Genomic DNA, 17,622 nt, shown 5'->3' on the forward strand with positions numbered 1-17,622 from the left:
CTTGACATAATTTCTCTAAAATTCACCATAGGGTCCATCATCATGACCACATTTACCACCACCTTCACCTTACACCTAGTAAATGTTCATGTTGATTGATAGTACCTCCCCATACATGGATCACCCCATATTTATAAATCACCACATTAGGCCCATGCCCATGCACGTAGTCCCAGGTGCGATCTCATTCGCATGTCCTAAAGATCAACCTCAATCTCCTCTTCTTCACTTATTCCTTACCAACCACTCTCCTAAACTGCACCCTTTATTTTTGGTCGGATAGAGTTGAATGTACCCCCCACATTCTACATTTGGCCTCTCATCCCTCCATAAGGCAAATCCCATTTGCATCACTTCATCGCCTCATCAACCTCACACCAATACCAACCAATGGGGCCCCCACCCTTAGAAAAATACCTTACATGCACCATCACATAGGTCTTCATTTTCCTGGGGCACCCGTCTCTGTGTTTGTACATCCCAAACCACTTTTTATATTCTTTTGGAACGTGTACAATTTTTTTAAGGAAAAGTTTTTCCACCCATATTTTTGTGTCTTATACTAGGCAGGAGTCCATAGTTTCCCTTATTTGGAGCTCTCATATCACCATACCATGATCCACATTCATTCATCATTCATTATGCCACTTGGAACATGCTTTACCTACCTTGGATGTCCTACTAACTCCAAGGAGATTCCCCCCAAAAGAATTGTTTTGACTAACACCACTCGCATTACAACTCCAACCTTGGGATTTTTTTCCATATCCACAGATATTGTCAACTTTGATTATCATGCCTTTTAACCAACCATATCAAAATTATCTTCATCCTTCCCAACGATTCTCCAAATGGACATTTTGGATGGTTAATGCTTCTTTCCTATTGACTTCAACACCTATCTTCTAGGACCAAAGTTGTATCTTGGTTGATCCCCCCTAAATGGTACATCCGTAGGTGGCATAGTTCCCATTGATGTTGTTGGTCTCCCTAGCATTCGACACAAACATAATTATTTTCATGTCATGGTTTTATCATGTATTGTGACCGTTACATTTCTCTCATTTAGTCAAAGACCCATGCACCATTTACGACCTCATTTAGTATTGCTAACAACGCAGTGCATGGGAGGTACCCAGAGTAGAAGACCCATCATCATTTAGAACCTCATTTAATATTTCTTCACTTTTGATACATGGAGGCAGCTAGTTCTATCTTCTTGAAAAAAATGCCACTGAGGGGGTAATAAGTGATCATCACTAACCATCAGCGTGTGAGCCACATCAATGTTGACCTGAAAGGATCATTTCCTATGTGATTTTAATAGTTACTCATTATCCATCATAATGAGCATGGGAAATGCTCGCCTCGTATAGACACTTTTTATTTCAGAATTTCTTCAAACCATGATTATCTTTAATTCTTAGTCAATGATTTTCCCTACTCGTCCGCACAGTAAGTTACTGAATCTCTCAAGAATTTCGTAAGACTCTTAGTCAAATCAGAAAAATGTGATTTATTTCAGCTATACACTTTCTCTTAATCTCATACATCATTGGGAAATCATTATCATATGGAAATCGTACACTCATTTATATGCATTAAGAGAGACTTAAAGTCAATGATCAACACATAAATGGATGATATTTTTAGCTAGAAACACCATGAAGACAAAAAATCAAAAGATTTCATCAAGTTCAAGTTAAAATATTCGACCGCCTAAGTGCACCACTACCAGAAATTAGAAACCATACGGTTGTTTCAACGATAGTCACGTGGTTGCAGAAACATCTAGTCGGCACCTCGGGCCACAAATTTTCTTGAGAAACACTCCAAATATTCATATGATGGGCTAAAAAATTCAAGCCTTGAGCCCCAAGAACCCTTAACGGAAAGGAATTGGTATCTCTCATCTCATTTATGAGGTGAACCACCACATTAATGAACCAAGGGGAGGAGGAGTGACCATGAAACTCTATAAATACAAGTTCAAGGAGAGATATAAAGAAGAAGAAGCCAAGCATTGTTATCCCACCAAAGTTTCTCCCTAAGCAATCAAGCATTTTAGTGAGAAGAGGATTTCACCGTAGAGAGAGTCTCCATTCTTCTTTGAGAGAGAGAGAGGAAGCTTTCAAAGAGATTGAGGAGAGGAACCTCCTTGATGAGGATTTTTTAGAACCATTTCTCAAACAATTCTCTCCAAGTTTTTTGAATTTATCTATTGTATTACTTCTACCTTTAGTAGTCAATAAAGGGAACCCTTTTCCATTAATTTTTTGATGTGTTTGCTCCATTGAGCTTAGTTTATGTGTTTATTTCTTAGTTCTTAGTTTTGTGCTAATATGTGCATTGTTCTCCTTACTTCCAATGATTTATTTACTTATTCTTGTCCACTAGCAACAACCAATTCTCTATGGTTTCCATGTAGGCAACAACCAACTCCAAGGAGAGTGTATTTGGTACTCCATAGCAACAAAAACACTACCACAAATATGAGATTTAATGGAAGGAGACATTTCACTACTAATAATTTTATCCAAAATCTTAGTACTATCTTGAAATATCAAGTGTTTATCCTTTTATTCTAATTTACCTTTTAGAATATTTACTTGAACCTCCCTTCTTTATTAATGTTCTTCCTTTTCCAGATACTTCTTCCTCACTCCTTCTTCAACCTTTCTTCTTTCTTCAAATTTCTCCTTTAATTCGATAATCTCTTCCTTCGGCCCATTCTCTTGTTATTCAAATACTTGAAGTATCTCTTCATTTCACTTGTTTGACTTTTCAAGATCTACTCTTAGAGATCTCAGCTTCAAGACTTTCACAATTGTTTAGATTCTACTGCAGCTTTTATTGATTTAACATGATCCCTATTATCATACGCCTGCAACTTATCCCTAAGATTGTTAATCTGTTTCAAGGAAAAATCAAGTTTTCTTCTAATATTAAGAACTTCCACTAACCTATGTTTTGACTTCTAATGAGTAAATCCATCTGACATAGAGAAGGTTGTTTTATCATCATATCTTCCAACACATATTTAGAAATTAGATTACCTTATGGTTCTCATGATGAACAATCTTCCTTTGTTTTTCCTTCATGAGTGACCTGCAGATTATCCCATACTTCCTTTGCAGTTTCATAGTGTGTAACCTTACCTAATGTTGAATCAGGTATCTTACCGATGATTTTATTTAATGATACATTATTCATTTTTAATTCTTCACTCGATGGAGGAGTTTTAGTGCAACCATTACGTACTAAATTCCAAACATGGGATCTCATCTTCATTAACTTAGACTTCATATTTTCTTTCCATTCTAGATAGTTATCATCACTTAACATAAAAATTACTTTATTTTCCATTGTTTTTGACTTGCATTGTTCTTTTGCTACAAATTTCCCTTGACCCATACATGTAGATATTTCCACAACATCAGATGCATCACTATCATTGTTCTCTTGAATTGACTTCTTCCTTTGAGTTTCCTTCTTCTTTTGCTACTTTCCCATCATCTCTGATCCACTCTCTAGGGGTTAAGTTTCAACTGGAGTGACCTACTCTGATACTAATTGTTGGGAAAGATATTGAGCGACAGGGGAGGCGGGTGAATCAATATTTTTAAACTCACATTAACTTTTCATTTCCTATGCTGATTTTTGTACACTACTATCATTCATGAAACCCAAATATTTACGAGACTATGGTAAATGCAAACTGCGTATATCCATATAAATGATTTTTTATATGATTCATCATATGTTCGTATTTAACCAATACTTCATTGTTTCATTATCCATTGATTAAATAGTGAAAATTAAGAGAAGAATAAACCATCACACATAAACAACACACTTGAACACTAGGATTTTTAGGTGGAAACCCAATGTGGGGTAAAACCACCACTATAGTCATCTTTGTCTTCTTCTTTTATTATTAAGAAAAAATTCCTTGCATCTTGTATTCGCATAAATATTACCAACACGTAGGAACCCACCTGCAGAAGGCTACAAACTTCTGTCGTTCTCCAGCACTCACTGGAAGGGAGCTACAATCGCTGATCTCATTTACCATCTCCTATGGAAGGGAGCACCTACCCCTACACAAATTTAGCAGCTACCACTCGAAGGAAGCTTTGACTCCCTCATTGAAGGTGCCAACTCTCATCTTCTCTTATGGTCCATGTTTCATAATATTTCATACTAGATCCACCTAACTCAAAAAATCAAACCTTTAGGCCACTTTTCATCATATTTTAGTATTGGACCCACTTCCAAAGTTAAGCCCAATACCATGTAACAATTCTGAAACAAAATACTAAATCAAATAGTCATTGAATCAACTAAATAATTATAACATCAAAAAACCAATCACTAAATTGCAACCAACTATTGAAACCAAATCAAATCAATCATAACCAAATCATACTAGTGCAAAACCATTCATAAATATACCAAGCCATACTATGTTCATCACAAAATTGAATATTTTTTCAATGCAAATCCTAATGAGACGTACATTAGGATGAATATGCTACTTCTTTGGAGCATGCCCTGGTATATACTTTCTTCCTCTATATAAGGCCTGCGTACATATGTCAAATCACTGATTGCTGAATGTGAATTATTTTAATATTGAAACAAATACTGAATCATGTACTGAATAAATCATAGATCACTAAACCAACTTCAGGTCACCACACTATACCATCATCACTAATCAACATTCCATTCAATAACTAACTAAACCCAATCAATATTGTCAAACACATATTATCATGATAGGGACATCATCGACAAATAATAACAAAGAAAATAAAATTGATCAAATGTCATCAACAATCCATGCTGCAAAATCCTAGTATATATATGTGACCTCCACAAAACCTATTTGTGTATGTATGTGACTACCATGTATAACACCCACGTACAGGTCTCAACATATAATTTAAATTTAGAGAATTTATAAGCGACTCTGAAGAGATAGATCCACGTATGTATGCAACCATTCAGAGGCAAGCCAATGTACAAATTTAAAATCATAGAATCATACTTTCACTGCAACCATAATGCATACTGAAAAAAAATTCATTGTCACACATTCATATCATAGTTTCATTATCACCACAGATCTATCATTGTTAGCCATAATCATAAGCATATCAAGAAAGTGTATTCATTAGTCTTCACTAAATTTTCAAATCTATCATATCTGAGTCATCTCCTTGCTTCCTAGTGCATCCCTATTTCATATTATATTACACATTAATTACCCTTTACTTGAACACCTAACACCCTTATCTCCATCTTCTTATATATCTTTAGCCATAGAAAATACCTTAATCCAATCCCTTGGTAATGTCATTGGTATTCTTTGACGGGATCAAATAACTATTTTTGCACCCATTACTATGGACCAATACCATGTTAAAGACCTCTACTATCCAAAATACCATGCTTTCGATTTTGTACGCAGATTTCTCTCTATGTACGCGAGCTTGTTTCTCAGGACCTACGCATACTTTCTCAATCTTTACCTTTACCATCCATTTGTCTTTGAACTAATATTTCCTTGTCCATACCATCTATAGCATCTGTATAACCATCATGTCGATATATAAATTAAGTAGGCTTCCATTAATGACAACACATTAGCCATAATGCCAACATAGGAGCCCAAACCAGGAAATAAGGGTAGATACCATTATCCTTAGGAATTTTCCTTGGCTACAATTATCAATATAAGAGATTATACAAACAATCTTTGAACCAAAAAATAAGTTGACATGATGAGGCATATAATTGCAATGTATATAAGGTACTTTCACATGAGGGAAAAGAGAGAGTGAGCCTCTTTAAGAATATTATTAGCAGTATCCTAAAAGAAACAGACGAGAGAATTAAAGAATGATTGACTAACCTTCAAAGTAGTTCACAAGACAACAATGATCATAAAATAAAGTAACAATGCACATTCAACAATATGAATACTAATGCCAACAAAATAGTTAATTTTGATTAGTATGTGTTAACATAAACATACACTGCAAACAAGGAAAGAATAGTCTCACAATCATTCACAACATATGCATGAAATTCTAAGAGCTTCATATATGAAGTGAAATTTGAAAGATATATAATTACAATGTTTCTGCACTATCCCCAATAGTGGAACATTAAGTCACTACTTGCTTCTCCAAAGAAAAATATTCCCTCATGTTAGGGCCTAAATCTACCTCAGGTTGAGAAAGGTAGGTCTAGGGTAACATCAAACCACGCTTAACCTAGTAGCTAGCCCTACCAGGTCGGGAGAGGGCTCTGTCCTTGTAAATCTCAATGAAAATTTATCAAGGAAGGCTTGAGATGACTGATTTAAAAACTAATTTTAGGCTAGGTATGCTTGCTCAAAGGAATTTGATTAAATTTAATGGTTGGGTTGCTGGATCAGATGGGGAAGGCAACTTTGGGTGTTGGAAATGAAGACAGATTTGCAGAGGTTTCTGTGGGGCGAGGTAGGCAATTGTTTTATCACTTTGAAATGAGTGTAATGGTGAGTCTAAAGACTGGTGAGGAGCTGGAGAGGACATGCAAATGTCATGAGTCCTCTTCAAACAGTAGAAAACATGTCGAAATAAGCAAACCCCAAGGTAGAGCACTTAAACACCAATGAATTCGACCATTCAAAATACATTTTCTCATCCTTTTACTAAGGGAATTGAGTTCAACCATTTTCTTCAAAATAGAATCAGTTACATTAAACTTGGACCGAATTTCTGAAAATAGGTGTTGAATATGAACTCGTATCTCCTAAACCATAGCACTTGTTACAAAACAGAAAGATGTTTTTGTAGATAAGGTCATGTTGGAGAAAAACATCTCTCCAATTTTGGAAATTTGTTTCCAGTTGCTCATAATATGTGCCACAAAATCATCTCTAAAACAGAAAATCATTAAAACCTTAAATCTGTGAAAATGAGTTGTAAAGATCTAGTCACATATCTCAATTCATGACACCTGAGAATAAAATGAAAGAGGTTTTTGTTATATGGCTCATTATTAACAAAAGCCTTCTGGGGTGTTGCAAAATTACTTTCCATCAATTGTAAAATGACACCGTACTAAAATGACTAAAACAGTAAAAAGTATGAAAATTTTGTTTTGTTTTAATGCAGGTTCCAAATATCACTGCATATCTCCCACATAGTAGTACCTGTACATAAACTGAAGGTGGTTTTTTTATTTGGTATGTGATGGAAAAAAGTATCTTTCACTTTTGTAAAATTCCTATCCAAACTGATTTTGTAGCAAACTTGTCCTTGTGTGTAGCAACTGACCTCAAAACATGCATAACCAAGAAACAATCATTCATTTCAATCATATCTTCTAATCCTGGAGCCGGTTACGGGAGTGTGATATACCGTTGGAAAGATTTTTCTGATATCATTTTGATGAACATACTTAGGATATGGCTTGCATTGAAACTCATGTGCAAAACATCTCTGAAAACCAGACATAGTAAGATCCCAATTTGATCCCTGGTGACAGGCTGCGAAGACTAGAACTAACATCGGCCTTATTGGGGATGGAAGCTCCTTGGAGGTGTCAAGAACACCGTAGACCAAGTGCCTCATCCATTGGGCAATATGGTCAAACAACTGCAAACCCAAAATAGCTCATACCAATCCAAAAACATATACATACTACAACATGTACATAAACAAATACCGAAAACTAAAATGCTACCTCAAGCAACTTATTTATGTACAAATATAACCCACTTCGATGCAAAATTGATAGATCAAGTAATGTTGTAATTCCATGTCAACCAATCAAGTAACTGTGACAAGGATGCTACTTGAAATTGCTTCAACCAAGACACAAATGTAAATGTTGATAGCCATACATGCACATAACGAGTCTAGTTGTGTAAAAGACAATTTGATATATCATTCAAACTAAAAAAATATTCCATATATGTGACAATAGGATCAAAGAAACCAGACACTATTTGCTACCCTAACTCCTCAATACATGCTTCCAGCTGCAAACTATCAATGCAAATATCCACGGGCAGCCTTACCTTTTGTTCCTTCTACTGAAAAAGGTCCCCAAAGAATGGGACTCGACAGTCCAGATCCTGGGACTGTATTTGGGTCTCCAATTCAGTTAGATCTCCTTCAATTTTGATGGCAAACTCTTGCAAAAAATTGAGCTTAACTTCATGGCTGCATCGACAGGATTTCAGATAAGAAGAAAGAGATGAAGCAAAGTTCTCATCTATCTCATCATCCATGCACATATCTTCCCATTCTCTAAAACCTTGAATATAGGGAACCTGTATTTCGAATTCTTCCTCTTTCTCCATCCATGTTTCAAGAAGCATATGCCAAAAATCTGCAAAGGACTTAATAGATCTGATAGGAAAACCTTCAATCCATTTTCTACATTTTCCTTGAAACGAATCAAAGAACAATCTGATGAAGACATCTTCCTTTTTAACTCTAATAATTTCCACAAATGTTTTAAAATTTTCTATATGTTCTAGAGTCAAAGTCAGATCTTCCCCATTGAATTTAGGGCCATTACTCAAAATGTATGCCTCCTTTGCTAATTGATTAGGAAAACCAAGGAGAATAGAAAAATCGATACATGAATACCTTGAACAAATAGAAGAAACATCTGAGTCCTTCATTTAGCTAGTGGAGCCACCATCAATACTTTGAAACTCGAGACTTCGAACAGTGGAGCCACCAGGTAGATGATTTCAGCCTTCATATGTGTCTGACTACTATCCACCATCAGCAATTAGATCTGCAACTTGAATGACCTATCACAGAAAAGATCCATCACCTCTTCCCCAGTGGAGTCGCCACTATGTTAGGGCCTAAATCTACCTCAGGCTGAGAAAGGCAGGTCTAAGGTAACATTAAACCACGCTTAACCTGGTAGCTAGCCCTACCAGGTCGGGAGAGGGCTCTCTCCTTGTAAATCTCAATGAAAATTTATCAAGGAAGGCTTGAGATGACTGATTTAAAAACTAATTATAGGCTAGGTATGCTTTCTCAGAGGAATTTGATTGAATTTAATGGTTGGGTTGCTGGATCAGATGGGGAAGGCAACTTTGGGTCCGGGAAATGAACACATATTTGCAGAGGTTTCTATGGGGTGATGTAGGCAAGTGTTTTAAAACTTTGAAATGTGTGTAATGGTGAGTCTAAGGACTACTGAGGAGCTGGAGAGGGCATGAAAATGTCATGAGTCCTCTTCAAATAGTAGAAAACATGTAGAACTAAACAAACCCCAAGGTAGAGCACTTAAACACCAATGAATTCCACCTTTCAAACTTGATTCATTTAGCTATGCAAAAAGAGAGAGATGATGGCACACATAAGGATAAGATCAACTGAACTAAAGAGAAGAAAACAATGCTAATTGACATTACCACAAGAATCCCACAAAATGCTGCAAAACCCTGGTTTATTTCCTTACCAAACTGTAGAAGTGATATACAAAATAGCTCAATACATCCACAAGAGTCCATCATTCTGCCAAATTCCAACCTCTACACTATGAAATTCATAAAATATATACATTTTCTCATCCTTGTACTAAGGGAATTGAGCTCAACCATTTTAGAATCAGTTACATTAAACTTGGACCGAATTTCTGAAAATAGGTGTTGAATATGAACTCATATCTCCTAAACCATAACACCTATTACAAAACTGAAAGACATTTTTGTATATAAGGTCATATTGGAGAAAAACCTCTCTCCAATTTTGGAAATTCATTTCCAGTTGCTTGTAATCTGTGCCAAAAAATCATCTCTAAAACAGAAAATCATTAAAAACTTAAATCTGTGAAATTGAGCTATAAAGATCTAGTAACATATCCCAATTCATGATACCCGTGAATAAACCAAAAGTTTTTTTTATTATATGGATCGTGATTAACAAAAACCTCCTTGGTGTTTTTAGAATTACTTTCCATCTATTGTAAAATGACATTGCACTAAAATGACTAAAACAGTAAAAAATATGAAAAATTTGATTTGTTTTAATGTAGGCTCCAAATATCACTGCATATATCCCACATAGTAGCACCTGTGCATAAACTGAAGGAGGTTTTTGTTATTTGGTATGTGATGGACAAAATTTTCTTTCACTTTTGTAAAATTCCTATCCAAACTGATTTTGTAGCAAACTTGTCCCTGTGTGCAGCAACTGACCTCAAAACATGCATAACCAAGAAACAATCATTCATTTCGATCATGTCTTCTAATATGGGAGCCAGTTACGGGAGTGTGATATACCATTGGAAAGATTTTTTTGAGCTCCTTTTGATGAACATACCTAGGATATGGTTTGCACTGAAACTCATGTGTAAAACATCTTTGAAAACCAGACATAGTAAGAGCCCATTTTGATCCCCGGTGATAGGCTGCGAAGACTGGAACTAACACCTCATATGCCAAGCTAGCGAAGCCAAGGTGAAAATTCCAAATTATTTTCTCTTGAATTATGAGGGTGTATTTATAAAAAATGAGGTGACTCTCCACATCCTATATGACTCTTGAATTTCTTCTATGAATTTTCGAATTCTTATGTGACATTTGAACTTATACATTACTTTAGAAATTTCTAGTGACATTTCACTTTCCGTGTGGGACAATTGGGCTTCCACAAATTTCATATTTCCTCCCTTTTTGGAAATTACATAATTACATTCCATAAATGATGTAGAAAAATACCTTGAAACATATGAATTTTGTGATGACACTTTTAGAATCCATGAATTAACGATGACGACATAAGACTTCGTTGTGTTAATGTCAATCTCTTCTCTTTGCTGCTATGATTTTGACTTCTTCGTGATAAATCTTTTCTTGTAATTCATCTTCACCCTCCAAAAGGTCTAGATGACTGTTCGAACCCTCCAAGTCAACATTTTTTCCATGTCTTTATATTGGTGAAATCTTCCTTCATGTCCTTCATGATGGTTCTTTCTTCTACTCCTTCTTCGGAAGTGTATTCTTGTAACATATCCTCGATAACGTCTCTTGAGAATAACCCTGCCATGTTGATATGATTGTTAGTGTCAATATTTTTAGCCTTCCTCAGTGATCAAACATGCTCTTACAAAGTGATTTTAAGGTGTCAAGGTCAAATTTTGTCATTTTAGTGAATCTCCAAGCAAAATTTGGTCACTAGGAATTAGGTCTAAGGTTTGACTTTACCCTTGTCAAAGTTGTCCAAATGTCAGTCCACGTCACCGTTCAGCTAAGTTTACCATCATTCAGAGAGTTTTCATTATCATGTCAAGTCCCACTGGGTCATTTTACCCCTTTTTCATGCTTCAGTTGCGCCTAGGTAAGGTCATTTCCCTCTCCTAGGGTTTTGAAGGAAATTTCTCTTGGACGACCAAATCATTGGAAAAAATTGTATCCTGATGTTCATACACCTTCCCCTATCCTTAAAATAGCTTATCAAACACTTCCCATCTCTGAGATCCCCCAAATTCTTCATCTTCGCACAAACCCTAGTTTCTTGCTACAACCTGGCAATTTTCTAGGTTGGACCTATGCTTCACCTTTTTGAACCCCTTCCCCTCACTCAATATCTGAGATTACACTTTCCCCTACTTCCTAACATCCCTACCTACTTCCCAAAATTTCCTCAAGAATTTAGAAGCCCCCTATCCCCTTCATTTCGCTTCATTTCGACAAATCCCTTGTTCCACACATCGGGATAGGTTTCACTCAAATGAGGTTTCTGAGCAATAAAATATGAATTTGGGAAAACTGAGAGAGGCTTTTGTCCAAAACATGCCAATGAAGAAACAAATCCTTCACGTTTTACACAAGTGTCATGTTTTTGGAGAAATATCAAAAATATAATTGCCTCGGGAGAATTGATGCACCTCTGACATGACCTTGGGAAAATCAAATTTTCTCCTAGCTCAGTTGGCCAAATTACTTGATTGATGAGTCAAATGATTACTAGACACAAAGATATTTCTAATGAGCTACCATGAGCTCAATGTGGAGATGAGGAAGGCATTCAAAACTTCATTGCAACAGCACTCTGCCTTGAGGCAGCTTCATTTGGCACATTTTGACTAGTCTTGGGAGCTTTGATTTTTGATAGGGAAAATGAACTCAAAATTTAAACATTCTGGTTGGGTTGGAAAGTATACTCAAATACCTTTCCAACAAGCTATCCTACACCCAATTTGGACAAAGGGAAGGCCTCCATACGTCACTTGTAAAAAGGCGCGACGCACAGAGGGAGCACGGCGCACAGAGGGAGATTTTCCATTGTAAATTTACACTGGCGCAGGCACATGGGAGGCTTGGCACACAGGGCTAAAAGGCCTGAATTTGAATGAAATATTCCTCCAAAAACTACAAATTCTTCATTCCACAATTTTTCCACAAGCAAACAAGGTCATTGTGCAAATCAAGGTCATAAAGAAACGTTGCAAAGTGATTAGGAGAGAAAAGGGTGCATCATGCGTGTTTGAGTGAGTTGGAGGCAGTTCCAAGGAGCACAGTGCATATACTCAATGGTTTGGCACACACAGAGGGCGCAGCACACACAGAGCCTTCCCACAGTTCAAACTTTCCATAGGCGCGGCGCATACTTAGGGTGCGGCGCATACTTAGGGCGCGGCGCACTGGGCTTTGCGCGCTGCGCACACAAACCAAGGGCAGAAACAAGTGCCAAATCACTCCAAATTTTTGTGAATGCTATCAAATTGAAAGGTAGGCTTTATAACATCACTTTCTCATCAAATTTTATCAATGATATGATGGTTTATACCGATGTTTGAAATGCAACCAAATGCATAAAATCAACCATAAGAAATCACCAAAAAACATGAATGGCTAGGGTTGCTAAAGTGAGTTGTTAGTGCCAAGGTTCCATTCCACCCATCATTTTCCCCTCACCTACCATTTTTCCCATCCTCCCTTTATCATTTTTCCTAAAATCCCTGCCCTAAACTACTACCAAACCCTCTCCCCTATCCCTCCACTATTTGGTCAACATGACACCCCAAACCCTACCTTAGCAAAATACCCAAACTCCTCCCATATCCATAAACAAATTTCTCCCTATAACCCCTATTCCCATTACATTACTCCCTTCCTAATACTCCTTGTTTCATTGTTCCCCTTGGTGACAGACATCATAAAGGAACCTAGCCTCACACCATCATCAAAGGGCAGCGTAGGTACAGTATACACAGCAGTCATGGCTTCACAACATTCATTGGAGTATGAGATGGAGACACTCAGTGATTGGTGAAAGCAAACAGGGACAAGGACATGCTTAAGAACATGAAAAACCACTATTGGGCACGGAACAAGGTTTGCAAGGCACAAATAAGAAATTTGAAGGCAAACCTAAAGAAGGCATCAAAAAGGCAAAAGAGGAAAAAAGAGCATGATCAACTCCGGATATTGGCCAAGGAAATCCTTGGCCGACCATAACACTTAATGAAGAAGCTCCAGACCAAATTTCAAAAAAATTGGAGCACATTTTTGAGATTTTGAAATTTTTTGTGAAAAAACAGGGTTTTTCTCCGTGTGTGTCGCGCACGTGGTGCGGCGCTAAAATTCTAGAGCTCCAAATAAGGAATGGTTTGAATTTTTGGATTCAGCATGGAAAATGACGACTACTGGTGTCTGGACAAGAAATTTTGACAAGATCTAAGTCTCCTAAAGGTCAAAAAACACCCAAAAATGGCCTCTCTGCCTCTTTTTTGACACACAGAAAGCAATCTTGGGAGAATGGAGATTTGGAGGGACAAATGAGCACCAGATTTAAAAATTCTAGTTGGGTTAGAAAGTAGACAGGACATGCTTTCCAGCAAGCCCACTTGGGCACATGTTGGACACCTGCAAGTGCCCCAAAGTAGGCCCCAAAGTAGCGTGACACACAGAGAAAATGGCGTGGCGCACAGAGGAAAAATTGCCGATTTGCTTCTGTTTCGCGAAATTTCGGTTCGCGACTTCTCCAAGTGGGCCCGATCATCTACACTTAGGTTTTTTGGCACCAAAGGCGGCATTTAAAGTGTTTTTTCTCCAGATTGGCTTCTACCCAAGTGGCGAAGGAAGGAAAACGGTCACCCAAGCCAAATGTCATGTTTGTAGTGCTACACCTGTAGCTAATGGTTGGCTCTCCATCTCCATTTTACAATGATTCGAGTAACTCCCCAACCCTTGGGCGTTCTATCTCTTCCTCACACATTCTATATATTGTATGCAAGTTATTTGCAAAGGGTTGGTTGGCTTGTAACTTCTGGGAGACTGTGGGAAAGAAACTTTGTTTCTTCACTATGTATTTTTGACAGAGAAAAAATGAAAGGCAATGGCTCTGTTTCATGAGATTCTTGTGGTTGTGAGTGTAGCAAATGTGTCTCTTATGTTTTCATATGTATTTCGTTATGTTTCATAATTCAATTCATGTTCATTTCCAGTGAAATTTTCTGAGTGAGATTAGGTAGAATTCAATTTTATTGCTCTGCCTGTGGGAAAATTTCATGTTCATTGTTATTATTATGTTGAAAAGGATTCATGTAACTATGCCCTTTTCACTTTCTTGAGCAATCTATTCATGCCGCAGTACCTCAAACTAAATTGTTACATTTTCCGCCTACCTTGTCTCATGGAATAATATGTGCCTTTGTATTAAATTCTCTGTTCCTTGCTGACCGTTGGCCCCATACCATCCCAGAAGCTCGGTCATTCATAAAAATTGTTTCCCGAATCCCTATTCACTTACTAGCCTAAGGTAAATATTTCATTGTAAGTCATCTCAGATTGTTTTCGACTATCTATTCACTGAGTGTGACTCAGAGAGAGCCCTCTCCTACTCTGGTAGGGCTAGCTACTAAACTGAGCATGGTTTGTGGTTACCCTGAATTTTTCCTTCCTTCAGCCTAGGGTAGATTTAGGTGCTAACAATGATAACACCTACAAATGAAATCCACTTATGACAAGAGCACACTAGTCCTAAAATCTCCTAATCTATCTTGTTTCTCATGCAACACATTGATCGAGTTGGGACAATCAACAAGAATTGATGAGGTTCTCGTCATTATATCTTCATAATGTGAAGTGGTAGAGGGACAGGAAGGTATGATTTCATAGTTGAGTAAGTTAGGTATGCAGTGAGGTAGGATTCCTCACTGTGATTGCATAAAGCATAGTTATAGGGGGACTGAGACAGTTGATTATGCAATTGATCAATTCAAGGACTGAGACAAGGCCTAACTTCTGAATGATAATGTATAGTGCATAGTAGAGACCTGATTGGACAAAGATTTCATGGTGAGCAAGTGAAGGAGGCAGGCACTAGGCACTACAATTATGCAATTCATAGTTCTTAGAGCCAATGACAACATAGTGTGGAATTACAAGAGAAAAGGATGGATGAATATGTCTTGTAACTATGCAGTGCATAGTTCAAGGGAGAAAAAGGATGAGTGGTTGGTTAGACAAGTTGCAAAGAAAAAGAAAGGTTAGAAATTAACTAAGTGTGGGATCAATAACATAGAAAGATAAGACCAAAATATGTAACAAGAATTGAACATCATCACACATTCATAAATGATCAACCACATAAAAATGATACACTTAACACCCAAAATCAAGATGCATCCATTGAAACAACAACAAAATGACACATACCTCTAAATGTGACACTTAAGATACACTTTTATGACACAAGTGTCACAATGCAACCAAAAGGTGCACAATGCCATCAAAATGTGTCCATCACATGTTCTAATAATAAATAGCTTAAACTAACGTAGGAGAGTGTGTTGGAATTACCTATAGAGGGTGTGCGATGGGGTTATTAAGTTATGCAAAAACAAGAGAAACCAATGCATGTAAACACAAAGAAAACACAAGCGATGGATGTGAAAATGAACGAAGGAAAAATGACACTTGTAAAAATAAGAATAGGTGAAAATGAAACTTGAAAAATCTAAAGAAAGTGAAAGTGACATATATGAAATTCAAATAAAGAAAAAGAGGCACTTGTGAATGTGAAAGCAATACAAAATGATAGTCGCCAAAGTGAAAGCGACACATATGAAAGCAAAAGAGATAATTGAGAAAATCGCCCAAATGATGGTACACCTACAACTGAGAGTGAGAGAATGACTAAATTGAAGAATGACATTCTCACTGTGGACTAGAATTGCACACTAACTATCAACAAAGGTTGCATAAGCACTATATTTATGAACTGAGCAATCACAACCACCTAGGGATGTGTTGCCTTTATCATCAAAAGTTATGCAGTTACTACCACTAGGAACTGCATAGTTAATGTATGTAGAGAAAGCACAGGAGTTGTCTCCAAAGACTACACAATGCTTATCATCAAGGATAGACATTGACTTCTATGATTTTTATGAAGGGTTGCACTTATCAATGCATCAAAAGCCAATCATGTGTAAGCAAGTTACTTCCAAAGTTAGAATCTCATATGAAGACTTAAGGACTTAGAAAAACATGACTAATCACAAAGTGACAATAAACAACTTGAGATTACAAAACATAAGATCACAAGGAGGCTCCAAATTTTAGAATGTAGGCAAAATTTTGGATGGTGTTTGTCGCAGCAACAACAAGTTAGCAACCTAATCTCTGAAGAAATGATACTTAATTGGAATGTTTTTAGTCTTTGAATGCATAACAAGATTCCTAGAGATACTAATGACACTATTAATATCACACATATTATGGATTATATCATTAAACTTGACTTTGATATCCTTTAGAATCTACTTCATTGAAATATTTGAGTATTGTAGTTGTAGTTATGTACTCATCTTCAACTATAGATAAATAAGTTGAATTTTGTTTCTTGCTTACCCAAGACACCAAGAAATTGCCAAAAAATTATGTTGTTCCACTTGTACTTTTCGTATCATCAATGTTGATAGCCCAATCAGTGTTAGTATAATCTTTTAAATGTAACTCTTCACATCTTTCATAACATATACCAAAGTTTATTATTCCTTTAATATATTTGATAATAATTTTTACTGCATTGGCATGGATTTCTTTAGGATTTGAATGAAATTATGGAAACTAACCCTACTATTTGTATTATGCTATATCTTGAAGAAGTTAAATACAAAAAACTTCCAATTATAGGCCTATAAGTTGTCGAATTTACAATGGGGAACTCAGTGTCTTTACATTGTTTGCAACCAGTGGCTGTAGGTTTTCTAATAGGTTACCATTCATCCATTCCAATCATTTTCAAGGTTTCTTTTAAATATTTGGATTGGGAGATTAAAATACATTTGTTTACTCTATAATTTGAAACCCGGGAAAGAATGATGTCTATGCCAACATGACATTTCAAACTCCTTCCTTAACAAATTGATGTCCCAATTGATCTAGATCACTTACAAAGATAGTGTCATCCACATACACAACAATGATCAGGAAATTATCATTTTCAGACTTAATGTATAAATTGTTATTTGTTGTTTGTCTCTTAAATCCCTATTATTGTAGATACTTATCCATCCTATCATACCAATCTTTTAGAGATTTCGATATCCCATACAATTCTTTTCTTAGTCTATAGACAT

The sequence above is a fragment of the Pinus tabuliformis genome, chromosome X (genome assembly GCF_031772625.1).
Source record: "Pinus tabuliformis cultivar Carrire ecotype Pingquan chromosome X, CPIR1, whole genome shotgun sequence".
NCBI lineage: Eukaryota > Viridiplantae > Streptophyta > Pinopsida > Pinales > Pinaceae > Pinus > Pinus tabuliformis.